At 43.2% G+C, this 13,600-nt stretch overlaps 1 long non-coding RNA gene across 1 annotated transcript; it reads left to right on the top strand.

The window, feature by feature from the left end:
- The first annotated feature begins 9,976 nt into the window (after positions 1-9,976).
- On the top strand, positions 9,977-12,299 carry LOC144338470 (uncharacterized). Its single transcript, XR_013412668.1, has 2 exons — positions 9,977-10,428; positions 11,732-12,299. It is a non-coding gene; the product is annotated as an uncharacterized LOC144338470 (long non-coding RNA).
- The last annotated feature ends 1,301 nt before the right edge of the window (positions 12,300-13,600 follow it).

Raw genomic sequence — 13,600 nt, 5'->3', positions numbered from 1 at the left:
AAGTTTCCCATTGGCTACTTGGTGCTCACCTCATTTAAATAGAATGGTGGCCTGCAATCAGAGATTAAAGTGAAATTATAAAGTTGCACTTTTATGCAAATGAAGACTTGGCTCACAATCAGAGGCTGAAGTACAGTTAGAAAGTTACACTCCTATATAAACGTCTGATTGGTTGCAAAAAGCAACCAATCAGAGATACTTTCAATTTCCCATCTGCCGTGCAGAAAAGGTGGGGGCTTGCAAAGGGAGTAGTCTCTGGTACTTTTGTTACTTAGGTTAGAAGGTTAGACTTTTCCTTTCTATTTAGTTCTAGGAAGTCAGCATGAAATGGCCTTTGGTTCCTTGCCTCCAGACCCTATTCTCCTGCCTCACTTTCAAATGTTTGAGCCAAAAAAAGTGTGTGCTTATGTATGTACACTAGATTATAAAATCAAGAGAACACAGATATGTGTGTATATATGTATGCATATATATATGTATGTGTGTATATATATGTGTGTGTATATACATATTTTTGAGATGGGATCTCACCCTGTCACCCAGGTTGGAATGCAGTGGCATGATCTCAGCTCACTGCAGCCTCTGCCTCCTGGCACCCGGGCTCAAAGGATTCTCCCACCTCCACCTCCTGAGTACATGGGACCGCCGGTGCACACCACCTTGCCCAGCTATTTTTTGTATTTTTGGTAGAGACAGGTTTTTGCCATGTTGCTCAGGCTAGTCTCAAACTCCTCATCTCAAGCGATCCACCTGCCTCGGCCTTTCAAAGTGCTGAGATTACAGCTGTGAGCCACCAAACCCAGCCCATTCGCCATATCTTAAGCAACAGTTAGAGAAACCCCTGAATTCCTGATTTTAAGCTATGTATCCATAATGAAAGCAAGGATGCCTGTTGTCCTTAGTGGCTAGAAAAAAGAGCTGATGCTTCACTTTTCAAAACTTCTCAAGGTAATTCAATACCTCCCTTCTCTCCAGTGTGTTAAATGAAAGTCAACTGTTGACTTTGAGGAAACTTAAATAAATCATTGTAACAACTGGAGTCTCAATGTGCTTTGGCAAAAAAGAAAATACGTAGAATTACCCTACAGGGTTTTATTTTACATTTTATTGATTTTGAGCTGCATAAGGAGGCATCTGCTGGGGCTCCTGAAAAGAAACCAATTTTTTGTCTCCAGACAGCTCCAGATCCAAAGAGAAGGTCAGCTTCTCAGCTGTGGTGGGGACCCCACCCAGGAGAGTGTGCAGTCAGTTGGAACTCTGTTCACCAAAAAACAGGAAAGTCAGTAAATGGAGAAATAAGGCAATTTTAAAAAGATCAATACAGCTGAGGCTAAATCCTGTAGACCCCATCTTAATAACTCTCCCATATCTATAGCCTCATCTCCATCCCCATTTGGTCTTGGCCAATGACTCTCAAACTTTAATATGGGCACCAGTCACCTGGGGATCTTGTTATAATGCAGATTCAGACTTGGCAAGTGTGCAGTGAGGCCTGAAATTCTGCTTATTTAACATGATCTCAGGTGGTGCACTTCGAGTAGCCACTGCTGTAGCATAGCTTATGTAGATATTTGCAGAATATTTGCAGAACGTGGTCTGCAAATATGATCTCCTTGCCTCCAAGCTTGATCTTATTTTCAATTGATTCTTCACAGAGAAGACAGAAATGATTGATTTAGGGCCAGGCATGGTGGTTCACACCTGTAATCCCAACACTTTGGGAGGCCCAGCAGGTGGATCACTTGAAGTCAGGAGTTCTAGACCAAGCTGGCCAACATGGTGAAACTCCGTCTCTGCTAAAAATAAAAATAAAATGAAAATGAAAAAAAGGGGGAAACATTAGCCAGGTGTGGTCGCTTGTGCCTGTAGTCCAAGCTACTTCGGAGGATGAGGCAGGAGAATCACTTGAACCTGAGAAGCGGAGGTTGCAGTGAGCCGAGATCACACCACTGTACTCCAGCCTGGGCGATGGAGTGAGACTTCATCTCAAAAAAACAAAAAACGATTAAAATTATATAAAGATTTATTTAGGAGCTAATCCTGAATCCATAACATTTCCCTCACTCCTCTCCACTTAAAGTCCCTCAGTGGCTCCCACTGTTGCTAGAATACAATCCAGACCCCTTACTGCGGCCCCAAAGGCCTCTATGCCCATTAACCTCCAAAGGCCACTCTGCTCTCACAGCCCTGTGTCCTTGCAAGTCTTATTCTTTCATCTTCCATTGGACCTTCTCCCCTCCATCTGCCTGGTGAAGAGTCAGGCCTTCAATACTCTCTGGTAAGCCTTCTCTTTCCCTCCAGAGCTCCTCCTCCCTTCACAGAAGGAGGACCCCTTCCCTGTGTGTTCCTACTCTACCCTGAATATAGCTCTACCACCAATTTAATCAAACAGATTTTCAGTCATTTACATGGTTATCCCCTAGTACTAAATCATGAGCTCCTTGAGAGCACAGATTTCCTCTACTCCTTTCTTCCTCCCTCCCTGTCCTTTTTTCCCTCCCTCTCTCCTTCCTTCCTCTTCCTCCTTCCCTCTCTCCCTCCCTCTTCTTCCTTTCTTCCCTTCCCCCCTCCCTTCTCTTCCCTCCCTCTCTCCTTCCCTCTTCTTCCTCCTTCTCTCTCCCTCTCTCTTCTTCCTTTTCTTCCTGCCTTCCTCCCTTCCTTCCTTCTCTCCTTTCTTCCTTTCTCTCTCCCCTCGTTCCTCCCCTCCTTCCTCCTCTCTCTCCTCTTCCTTCCTCACTCCATCCCTCCCCTTCCTCCTTTTCCTTGCCTTTCCTCCTTCTCCTTGCCTTTCCTCCTTCTCCTCCTTTCCCTTCCTTCCTGCCTCCTTCTTTCTCTCCCTCCCTCCATCTTTCTTTTTTTCCTTTCTGTCACTCTGAACTATCTAAAATTTCTGAAGCTTCTGGCATATAGGACTTTGCAGCACTGTTTTAATTTCCCTGGAATACCCTTTCCCCACTTTCTAGGCCTAAAAACTCCCACTCATTCTGCAGGATTCAACTCAGATGTGACTTGCTCTAAGAAATTTTCATTAACAATTCTTACCCCCACTCCACCCCCAAGTCAGACTAGGGATTCCCACAATGCCCGGTATAAAGCTCTCCTAGCACTGATCACACTGCTTTGCAATGGAATGTTTACTTCTCTACTCACCTGGACATTTATTTGTTCACTCAGAAAATACATGTTGAACACCTACAGTTCTAGGCACCAGGGATACAGCAGTTCACAAAACAGACAAAAAGCCCTGCTCTCTTGGAGCTTACATTCTAATGAAGGGGAGACATGTAATACACAGATACATATGTCAGGTGGCGATAATGCCTTTACATAAAAAATAAAGCAGATCAAGGCCATAGAGAAGGATGTGGAAGTATGCCATTTAGGGTGGTGAGGAAAGGCCTCTTGTCTAAGATGGTACATTTGGGCAGAAACCTGAGTGAAGTGAGGAAGCAAGCCATGAAGATATCTGAGAATATTCTAGACAGGGAACAGCAAGTGTGAAGGCCATGAAAATTGAGTGTATGGGACATTTTTGAGGACCAGCATGGAAGCCAGAAAGGCTGGAACTATGTGAGCCAGTGGGAAAGCGGTGAGAAGCATTGCTGAGCCTTAGAGGAGGACATAAAGGAGATCACAGGGCCAAGCACAGTGGCTCACACTTATCTACAATCCCAGCACTTTGGGAGGCCCAGGCAGGTGGATCGCTTGAGCCCAGCAGTTCGAGACCCACCTGGGCAACATGACAAAACCCCATCTCTACCAAAAATACAAAAATTAGCTGGGGGTGGGGGCACACCCCTGTGGTCGCAGCTACTCCGGAGGTAGAAGTGGGAGAACCATCTGAGCCCGGGAGCTCACGGCTACAGTGAGCCAAGATTCCACCACTGCACTCCAGCCTGGGCGACAGAGTGAGACTGGAAAAAAAAAAAAAAAAAATCAGGAGGTTTCACTTCTGTTCAGCACCTACTCATCATATAATAAAGTGTAGTGAATATCAAGAGCTGTCTTTTATGGCATTCCTTCCATGGGCCCATTATCTCTAATGCTTACAATAACCCCATAAGGGAGCTGTTGCTAACCTAACTGTACACACGAAGCAACTGAGGCTAAATGATTTGCCAAAGGACACTCAGCCAGTAGGTGGTACAGGAGAGACTGGAACCTGGATGTGACTACAAAGCCTGTGCTATTTCTGCTATATTTCATCATGTATTCCTGTAATTAAAAACAGTATTGAAAAATTCCAGACTTTTACGGAAGGAGGATAAAATGAGACATTCTCATAACTTGAATGGTAAAACACACACACACACACACACACACACACACACACAAATCAAAAAAAGGTCAGTCAGTTCGATGGTTCATGTCTGTAATCCCAGCGCTTTGGGAAGCCGAGGCGCGTGGATCACTTGAACCCTAGAATTGGAAACCAGCCTGGGCAACATGGCAAAACCCTGTTTCCACACACACACAAAATAATAATAATAATAATAATACAAAAGTAGTCGGGCATGGCAGTGCACACCTGTAGTCCTAGCTACTTGGGAGGCTGAGGTGGGAGGAGCGCTTAAGCCTGGGAGTCAGAGGTTGCAGTAAGCAGAGTTTGTGCCACTGCACTCCAGCCTAGGTGACAGAGTGAGAACCTGTCTAAAAAAAAAAAAAAAAAAAAAAAAAAATTACTAAAATGACCAGGGTGTAGTGGCATGTGCCTGTAATCCCAGACACTTGGGAGGCTGAGACAGGAGAATCACTTGAACTCAGAGTAGGAGGTTGCAGTAAACTGAGATTGGGGCACTGCACTCCAGCCTGGACGACAGAGTGAGACCCCATCTCAGAAAAAGAAAAAAAAAATAAAGTCATCACTTTAAAAGTTTAAAGTACAAGAAATACCAAGGACTCCTGCAAACAAACATTCTTTCTTGGTGTTTTGTTTGTTTGTTTTTTGGCAGGTTCTCACTCTGTCACCCAGGCTGGAGTGCAATGGCACGATCTCGGCTCGCTGAAACCTCCACCTCCCAGGCTCAAGTGATTCTTCTCGTGCCTCAGCCTCCCGGGGACCACAGGGATGTGCCACCGTGCCTGGTTATTTGTTTATTTTTTATTTTTTGGTAGTGACAAAGTTTCACCATGTTGCCCAGGCTGGTCTTCAACTTCTGAACTCAAACAATCCACCCGCCTCTGCCTCCCAAAGTGCTGGGATTACAGGCATGAGTCACTGTGCCCGGCCAGAAATAAGAAAATTTACCTTAAAGTCTGTTAAAGAAGCTTATTGGTAGAGATAGATATAGATATAGATATAAATAGATATCTATCTCTTATTGGTTCTGTTTCTCTGAAGAACCCCAACTAATACATTACTTATACCACAAGTTGAGTAGCCCTTATCTAAAATTCTTGGGACAAGAAGTGTTTCGGATTTTGGATTTTTTAGATTCCTGGATATTTGCAGATACTTTAACCACCTGAGCATCCCTAATTTGAAAAGCTTACCTCCAAAATGCTCCAATGAGAATATCCTTTGAGCGTCATGTTAGCACTCAAAAGGTTTTAGATTTTGGAGTATTTCAGATTTGGGATTTTCAGATTAGGGACACTCAACCTGTATTTGATTTCCACAACAACTATGTGAGCATAGCAGAGCATGATATTGCATAGAGAAGCAAACAAAATCAGAAATCAGAGAAGTTAGCTGATTTACCTGGGATCACTCAGTTTTGTGTGTCAGATGCAGGCCTAGAACTCAGGCCTTTCTGATTCTTCATCCAGTACTCTCCCACTCTAGCAGGCTAGATCCCCTTGGGCAGATGTAGTTTCATTTGTAATGAATGTAATTAGGGCTGAACATCTCTTCAAGAAGCTGTGACCAGGGCAGTGGTCAAAACCCAAAAGGACTGTGGGAGCTGGCAGTGAACTAAATGATTGAGACCACCTTGAGGTGAAGCAGAGAGAGAGTGACGGAGCCTGTGCTGATCTAGAGAGTACATATCTTGCTTAAAGGTGTTTAAAATAAAAAATTGTTTTATACTCAACTATCCAAACAAAACATGTCTACTGGCCTCACACAGACCACAGATCACCTGTGTATGTCCTCTGATACTCTAACCATCTCAATGACAGATGATAAAATTGAAATTCAGAGAAGTCAAGTAATTTATTCAAGCTCAAACAGCTTGTTAATGACAGAGCTGAGACTAAAACTGAGCTCTGCTGACTCCCTGCCCAGTCCTCTTCCCATCCTCATCCACAGGCTGCAATTGCCCCTATGGTGCCCTGATAGGACTGCCACCCAGGACTGTGGCCCATAATCTCAGCTTTTACTATGCCTGTGGCCCCAAACTCCCTTGTTCCTCATAATAATTCCCCAGTCCTTCTCTCAGTTCCCTCTGGGCATTGTTTCATGTTTGGCCTAATCTGAAAAAAAGAATTGATATTAAGGTAGCAATGAGAGGCGATGGCTTAATGTAAATTAGTATAACCAGTTATATCAGTTAATATGTCAACTCAAAGATTAAATCCCTTTATTGCAAAGTCATTAGGGAAGTCATTAGAGAACATTATGACTAAGAGTTTGGGATTTGTAGTTACAGAGACCTGGTTTGAAATCCTGGTTGTGTGATTTGGGAAAGTTACTTATCCTCTCTGTGCCTTAGTTTCATTCTCTGAAAATGCATATAATACTAGCTTCTACCTTATAGCAATGGTCTGAGGATTAGAGAGAATGTATGCAGTTATTAGCACAGTATCTGGCATATAGTAATTAACCATAAATGATGAATTTTGAAAAAATCTTAGACAATAAAAAGGATGTCTCTCATTGTAAGCATTACTTGGCAGTCTGGACTGCTTCTGTGCTTTAGGTCTGGCTGGGGTTTAGAGAACAGAAAAGTGAGGAGGGAGGAAAAAATTCCTCTAGGTCTTTAATATTTTCTCCCAATTCGTAGGTTGCTTCTTCACTCTGTTAATGTTTCCTTTGCTGTGCAGAAGCTTTTTGGTTTGACGCAATCTCTCTCTCTCTCTCTCTCTCTCTCTCTCTCTCCAGGGTTCCACTCCTGTTGCCCAGGCTGGAGTGTGTCGGCACACTCTAGGCTCACTACAACCTCTGCCTCCCGGGCTCAAGCAATCCTGCCTCGGCCTCCCGAGTAGCTGGGACTGCAGGCGCACACCAACACACCCAGCAAATTTTTGTATTTTTGGTAGAGATGGGGTTTCACCACATTGGCCAGGCTGTTCTGGAACTCCCGGCCTCAAGTGATCCTTCTCCCTCAGCCTCCCAAAGTTCTGGGATTATAGGCATGAGCCACCCCGGCATTATTATTATTATTATTATTATTGTTATTGTTATTGTTATTATTAAGACAGAGTTTCACTTTGTTGCCCAGGCTGGAGTGCAGTGGCGTGATCACAGCTCACTGCAGCTTCAATCTCCCAGGCTCAAGCGTTCCTCCTACTTCAGCTTCCTGAGTAGCTGGGACTACAGGTGTGTGCCACCATGCCCAGTTAATGTTTGTATTTTTTGTAGAGACGGGGTTTCACTGTGTTGCCCAGGGCGGTCTGGAATTCCTGGACTCAAGTTATCCTTCCACCTCTACTTCATAAAGTATTGGGCTTCATGCAATTTCATTTATCTATTTCTGTTTTTGTTGCCTGAACTTTTGTAGTTAAATGCAAAAAAATTGTTGCCCAGACACATAAAATAAAAGTATTAAAAGTGTATAAAATTATGGCTGGGTGCAGTAGCTCATGCCTATAATCCCAGCACTTTGGGAGGCGAGGGTGGGTTTATCACTTGAGGCCAGGAGTTTGAGACCAGCCTGGCCAACATGGTGAAACCCTGTCTCTAGGAAAAAAAAAAAAGAAAAATGAGCCAGGCCCGGTGGTGCGCCCGTGCCTGTAATCCCAACTACTTGGGAGGCTGAGGCAGGAAAATAGCTTGAACCCGGGAGACAGAGGTTACAGTGACTCAAGATCATGCCACTACACTCCAGCCTGGGCGACAGAGCAAGACTCCGTCTCAAAACAAGAAAGGAGAGAGAGAGAAGAGAGAAGAGGAGAGGAGAGGAGAGGAGGAAAGAAAAAAGAAAGAGAGAGATGAAGAAAGAAAAGAAAGAAAGAAAGAAAGAAAAAGAAAGAAAGAAAGAAAGAAAGAAAGAAAGAAAGAAAGAAAGAAAGAAAGAAAAGAAAGAAAGAAAGAGAAAGAGAGAGAAGGAAAGAGAGAAAGAAGGAAACAGAAAGAAAGAAACTGAAGGTGAAAGCTTGGAAGAGGTGGTTAAATATCTTGCATGACAGCATCAGTTTTCGAAAAGGCCCAGAAAGAAATCTGGCTTCCTGGTCCTATTAAGATGAAAGAGCCGGCCAGGCGCAGTGGCTCTCGACTGTCATCCCAGCACTTTGGGAGACAGAGGTGGGCAGATCGCTTGAGTCCAGGAGTTTCAGACCAGCCTGGCCAACATGGTGAAACCCCGTCTCTACTAAAAATACAAAAATTAGCCAGGCATGGTGGTGTGCACCTGTAATCACAATCACTTGGGAGGTTGAGGCAGGAGAACTGCTTGAACCTGGGAAGGAGGAGGTTGCAGGGAGATGAGATCACGCCACTGCACTTCAGCCTGGGTGACAGAGGGAGACTCCATTTAAAAAAAAAAAAAAAAGAAAGAAAGAAAAAAAAAAACCTAGGCCAGGCTCGGTGGCTCACACCTATAATCCCAGCACTTTGGGAGGCCAAGGTGGGTGGATCACGAGGTCAGGAGTTCAAGACCAGCCTGGCTAAGATGGTGAAACTTTGTCTCTACTTAAAAAAAAAAAAAAAAATTCAGACATGGTGGTGGGTGCCTGTAATCCCAGCTACTCAGGAGGGGGAGGCAAGCCTCCTGCTTGAACCCAGGAGGCGGATGTTGCAGTGAACTGAGATTGCACCACTGCACTCCAGCCTGGGTGACAGAGCGAGACTCTGTCAATAAATAAATAAATAAATAAATAAATAAATAAAGTGTATAAAACTATATACATACAGCCATGCATCGCATTAATGACCTTTCATTTAACCATAGACTTTTACATATAATGGTGGTCCCATAGACTATAACGGTGCAGAAAAATTCCTATCACCTAGTGTCGTGGTAGCACAATGCATTACGGACGTGTTTGTCGTAATGCTGCTGTAAAAGAAGCTACTGCGTTGCTTGTGGTATAAAAGTATAACAAATGCATTTCTGTACAGTACATAATTGGTAACAATTGTCAGCAGTGCACATGTGGGCAGACGGTTGAGCCAGACCACCCGAGAGCCGCTCGTGTCGCCCTGCCCACTTCCGTCTGCATCTGGAGCTCCCGGGCTGGGCCGTGGCGCGGCGCGTAGGGCTGTGGCGCGTTTTCTGGTGAACCAGAAGGCCTAGTCGAACTGCACCTCCGAGCAGGCCTTGGACCCGCTTCGTGCTGAGTATTCAGAAGTTGGTGAGTTGGGAGCGGTGCTCGAGCTGCTCGAGAGAAGGCGGGAGAGCTTGCGGGGTGTGAGGGCCGCGGGCCGTCCGGCCGAGCAGCATGAGTCAACAGCAGCCTGCAGGAAAGTTGACCAACCTGCCCATTAACCCGGCAGAGGAGACGGTTCGCCGCCGAGACGCCACCAATGCAGAGTACCCATCGCCATCAACAATAAGCATTAATTCCAAAGATGATGTACAACCTGAGTCTGAAAGAGAAACTGTAAATATGAAACCTCATAATAAGGCATCACTGGCTTGTACAACACGAAAATTTATAGATATTCTCAAATCAGCTCCTGGAGGTGTTCTTAACTTAAGCCAGGTTGCAGCAAAACTGGCAGTGCACAGACGAAGAATATATGACATCGTCAGTGTCTTAGAAGGAGTCAAACTAATTAAAAAAATGCCTAAGAACCATATTCAGTGGATTGGACCTGATTTTAATTCTGGAGCAACACCCGAAGAAAAAAAGTTAGAGGAGGAACTTTCCAAATTATCAGCAACAGAAGATGCCTTGGATAAGCTAATTGGAGATTGTTCTCAGCAACTGTGTGAGTTAACAAATGACAAAGAATTGGGAAAACTAGCATATGTTACGCATGAAGACATTCACCACTTGGAACCTTTCCAGGAACAGACCATTTTTGTAGTTAGCGCGCCGGTAGAAATCACACTGGAAATTCCAGTTTCTGAAGACTCTTTCTTATTACATGTAAATAACACCAATGGACCTGGTAACGCCTGTTTGTGTCTATTGAAGAAAGATTACGAAGATAACTGCACGTCTGAGGGTGCCGGGACTTCATCTGAGGGTGCCGGGACTTCATCTGAGAGCACTGGGACTTCATCTGAGATCGGATGTACAGAACGCCCTGAAGAAGAAGAAAGTCCTCAGCAAAGTGAAAAATTGCTTGACATGAGCAACTGATAACATTTGGAAATTCAGGTATTGTTGAGGTTCTGGGGGAACATCCTCTGTGGAGAATTATACATCACATTTGATTCTTACAGCAATGGACATGGAGTGCTCTTGTTTTCTGTTAGTAGCAGCATTACCACCAGTATTATTTTTGAGTAATTCACGACTTAGATTCCTGAATAATTCTGGTTTGCACATTTGAAAACAACTCAATGTATAATTATGCACTGCTTTTTGTCATCGGAATAGACATCTTGCCTCCTGAAATAGCTTCATCACAAAGGATGTCATGAAAATGACAGTCAGGCCTGAAATGGACGGTTGTTTGAGGACTCTATCCTTTCCTTCAGGGATTATGTCATATATCACAAAAGAAATTGCCTTACACTGGTTCATGTTTGCAGTTACCGTTGTACATTGGATCCAAATGTGATGTCTTTGTATATATCTGTATAGAGCTTAGATTACTTATCCACTACTTTCAGGCAACACTTTTTGCCCTTGTACAGCCGAAATAGTGTGTATATTGGAAAGTGACAAATTATCTAATTTCTTTGGTATCTATCAATTATTAGAATACTCTGGATAAGGATTAGAGGAGAGTTTTTCCAAACTGCTACATGTAGAAGTATCGTAAATGTGCTGTACATTTACATTCATTCATTTAATTGAAGTGTTTTAATATAGTTCCTAATGCTAAAATTGGAGTCGGATACTTCTTGATTTTAAGCTGTCTACTAAATTGCTGTGTCTCAGCAGATTGATGGCATGCTCCAAGGCTTTGGGGCCAAGTATAGAAATGCTGTCAAATGATAGATTAATTCATTGTGAGACATAAATTCAATTGTGGGGAAAACTGGAAACTCAAGGTTTTTGTAAGCAGATTTTGTAATGTGTTTCTATATGCAGCCCAGCTCTTCAATCAAAGGGGTTTTACTTACAGTAAGTTCTACCATGCCCTCTCTCTAGCTCTAGTCCCACGTTTCCACATACCTAGCTATTTCCACCTCATTGCATAAGTCATTTACCACTCCGCCTCTGTTAACTCTGTGGTTTGCCATTGGACTATGAGCTCCTTGAGGGACTTTGTTGTAATTACTCTTACGTCCCAGCACCTTGCACAGTGCTTGTCCCATAAAAAATGCTCAATAATTTTTTTAAGAGATGAGGTCTTGCTCAGTTGCCCAGGCTGGAGTGCAGTGGCAGCCACTAACACCTGGGATCAAGCAATTATCCCACCTCAGTCTCCTGGATACCTGGGACTACAGGTGTACACTACCACACCCAGCTAATTTTGTTTTTTGTTTTTTGTTTTTTGTTTTTCCTGTAGAGAAGAGGTCTTGCTATGTTGCCCAGGCTGTTCTCAAACTCCTGCCTTCAAGCAGTCCTCCCACTTCAGCCTCCCAAAGTGCTGGGATTATAGGCACGAGCCACTGTGCCTAACTTAAATGTTTGAACAAAAACAAGATAGTAAATGACCATGTTACTGGTTTATATATTTACTATGCTATACTTTTTAGCATTACTTTGGAGTAGATTCCTTCTACTATATAGAAAAAAAGTTAATTGTAAAACAACCTCAGGCAGTTCCTGCAGGACATATTCCAGAAGAAAGCATTGTTATCACAGGAGATGACAGCTTCATGTTTATTGCCCCTGACGATCTTCCAGTGGGGAACAAGATGTGGTGGTGGAAGACTGTGTTATTGATGATCCTGACTGTGTATGCCTGATCTAATGTGTGTGTTTGTGTCTTAGGTTTAGCAAAAATGTTTAAAAGGTTAAAAAATATAGAGAAAAGCTTATAGAATGCGGATATAAAGAAAAACATATTTTTGTACATCTGTACAATGTTTGTATTTTAAGCAGTGTTATGAATAAAGTTTATAAAATGAAAACGTTACAGTATGCTAAAGTTAATTAATTAATTAATTAATTTTTGAGACAGAGTCTTGTTCTGTCACCCAGGCTGGAGTGCAGAGGTGCAATCATGCCTCACTGCTGCCTCAACCTCCTGGGCTCAAGTGATTCTTCCACCTCTGCCTCCCGAGTAGCTGGGACTACAGGCACATGCCTGTAGCTAATATTTGTATTTTTTGTACAGGCGGGGTTTTGCCATGTTGCCCAGGCCAGTCTTGAACTCCTGAGTTCAAGCAATCCGCCCACCTCAGCCTCGAAAAGTTCTGGGATTACTGGCATGAGCCACAATTTATTATTGAAGAAAGAACTTTTTTGTTTGTTTGTTTGTTTACAAATTTAGCATAGCCCAAGTATACAGTGTTTATAAAGTCTACGGTAGTGTACAGTAATGTCCTAGACCTTCACATTCACTCACCACCCATTCGCTGACTCACCCAGAGGAACTTCCAGTCCCGGATGTTCCATCTATGGTAAATACTCTATATTTCTTAGGTGTCTTAATACTTTTATTTCATCTTTTGTACCATATTTTGACTGTACATTTTCTATATTTAAATATGTTTAAATACACAAATATTTACCATATGTTCCAATTGCCTACAGTATTCAGTACAATAACATACTGTACAGGTTTTTAGCCTGGGAGGAATAGGCGATACCAAATAGCCTAGGTGTGTAGTACACTTACTTGTGTAAGCACACTCTATGATGTTCACACAATGACAACATTGCCTAATGATACATTTCTCAGAGCATATCCCTGTAACCACCCAATGAGTTCATTTTTCTCATTGCCCAGATAGAGCCAATTTATCAAGACAGGGAATTGTAATAGAGAAAGAGCTTAAGTCACACAGAGCCAACTGAACAGAAGACCAGAGTTTTATTATCACAGCCTCCCACAAAATTCAGAGGTTAGAATTTTTCAAGGATAGTTTGGCAGGCTGAGGAATGGGTGGTGCTTATTAGTTGGGGATGCAATCATAGGAGTGTGGAAAATGGTCCTCGTGTGTGCTGAGTCCACTTTTGGGTTGGGCCACAGGACCACTTGGTGGGTCTGGGTGGAGCCATTGGTTGTCGGAAATGAAAAACCTGAGAAGACATCTCAAAAGGACAATCTTGGGTTCTACGATAGTGATGTTATCTGTAGGAGTAATTGGGGAGGTTGTAAATCTTGTCATCTCAGGAAAAATGGGTGGTAATCGTTTATATCCACACTTTAGCAGAATTCAGTCTCCTCTCATCCTCCTAACCTGGTGGTCTTTCACTAGCTTTACAA

Source organism: Macaca mulatta, chromosome X, assembly GCF_049350105.2.
Source record: "Macaca mulatta isolate MMU2019108-1 chromosome X, T2T-MMU8v2.0, whole genome shotgun sequence".
NCBI classification, from domain to species: domain Eukaryota; kingdom Metazoa; phylum Chordata; class Mammalia; order Primates; family Cercopithecidae; genus Macaca; species Macaca mulatta.
The sequence above is the reverse complement of the archived record's forward strand: the minus strand, read 5'-3'. Positions and strand labels throughout refer to the sequence as shown.